This window comes from Nilaparvata lugens, chromosome 5, assembly GCF_014356525.2.
Source record: "Nilaparvata lugens isolate BPH chromosome 5, ASM1435652v1, whole genome shotgun sequence".
In the NCBI taxonomy this organism is placed as follows: domain Eukaryota; kingdom Metazoa; phylum Arthropoda; class Insecta; order Hemiptera; family Delphacidae; genus Nilaparvata; species Nilaparvata lugens.
The window spans coordinates 53,661,264-53,663,183 of NC_052508.1; positions in this window are offsets into that span (position 1 = coordinate 53,661,264).

Sequence of the window (1,920 nt, forward strand, 5' to 3'; positions counted from 1 at the left end):
GAATAGTGCGTACACATTTTTTGGAGAGGTATCAGTAATATTATAGCTGCTCCTCTAAAATTGCTTTTGCACATCTATTTTTTCTATATGAGTATTTAAGGACCACGTCAGTTTTTATTGACTTTTTTGAGAGTGTAGCTTTTTAAATGTATAATGAATTAAAGATGTTTGTTTGCCTTTTTGCTTGAATGCTGTTTTCAACTCAACAAGATTTGATAACTATGTCTATGTAAATTGTCTGTCTGTATGCCTCAAGGTAGGAGATAAATATCAGAATTCTGTAAACCGAGAGCTAAAAGCTGTCTCGGCAGTTGAGGAAAATTGGAAATTTGAAAAAAAAAACAATAATAATGATTTTGCTATTGTGGGGGATACAATGACTGAATGACGTTACAGTTCATGCACCATATAGATAACTCTCGGAATAAGATTGTGCCATTGAATTATGAAAGAATTTTGTTGTTTTATCCATCTCACATCACTTTTTGACTTATTGTAATGCCGATTTATGATATCCCTAATGCAAATCATTTCATTAGTTGGCTTATCCATATTCACCTTCCACATTTATTGGTGAATTTAACATGCTGTTGGCTTCAGGTTTTGTGGAAGGATATTTATGGATACCATCTGCAAAATGACGAATATAGTACGGTACGCATAAGGAGTAGATTATACAATCAGGAGTTCAATATAGTTTATGTATCTGAACGACTTGCTTGATGAATTAGACCTATTATAATAAGGAATAATAAGCAATACTTTATATTATTATAAGGTAGAATAACTTAAAATGTACGGTACATACAGGTTTATTTTTAAAACTTAATCATTTGAAAAAAAGTAATATCAGTACTAAAAGTATTTCCGTGCATGAAATAAAAAGGTAAGCTTTCAACGTTCAAATTCTTACGGTCAAAGGATCAGATATCCTATGAAATGTTACGGTAATGCAAAAACATTCTAATGGCTTCAAAATCCTTTTATTTTTAGTCAATATTCTTGAGTCAAACCATAGTTTTTTGCCTCTAAACTCTGGCCAATAAAGAGTTGAATACGGCCTAAAAGTGTGTCATTTCACACTTTAATTCCCCGGACCTCCCGCCTTGCTGATGGGTATTCCATACCCCCCGGTACTTTCGACCACCCCCCCCCCAAACGTCTAGCCCCACCCCTTGGGCCTATCCCAAGGGGATAGGATCCGCCACTGGCTTATTAATAGCCCATTGAAGGATTCAAGTGATTAATTTCACAGTCCCAATAACATTTTTTCACAAAAATAGAGTGAATTTCTATAGAATAACTGTAAAAATATTTGAACAAATTATTTGGTGGTAAATTACTTGAGAGGGTTAGATATTCATTTTTGTTAAGTTCTCGAATCATTCCTGTTTCAAAGAACTATTAGACTGAGAAACAATAGTTCTCATAATATCTTGACCAAGTCTCTAATTAAGAAACAAGTGAATATCTATTAATTCTGATAAAAATAAAGACTTTTGCAACTCTACTCTACATAATTCAAATAGAACTGGAGATTGAAACGAGCCTGAAAGTATCTTTTGATTTTTTGACGGAAGGAAACAAGCTCAAATCAAAAATGCAGGAGAGCATAGCGAGCCTGCTGATCCTATTTTTGGATGATCCAGCCGGGGGTCCAGGAGGCGGAGACCTCTGGCTAGACAGGTAAGGTAAGCGAAGCGAGCCTGCCAGCTAGTCACTCATATTCTGCATGATCTTGACAGTAAGTTGACGATTTATGTAGTTTTTTATAAGTTGACGATCTTGATAGTATTGACGATTTTTGCAGAAAATCATGAACTGTAATGATCGGTTTATTGCTAAAGATCCAAAAATTAGTTTATACTTTGATATTAAGGTACCGTAAAAAAGTGTTTCTTGATAAATAATAAACTCTGA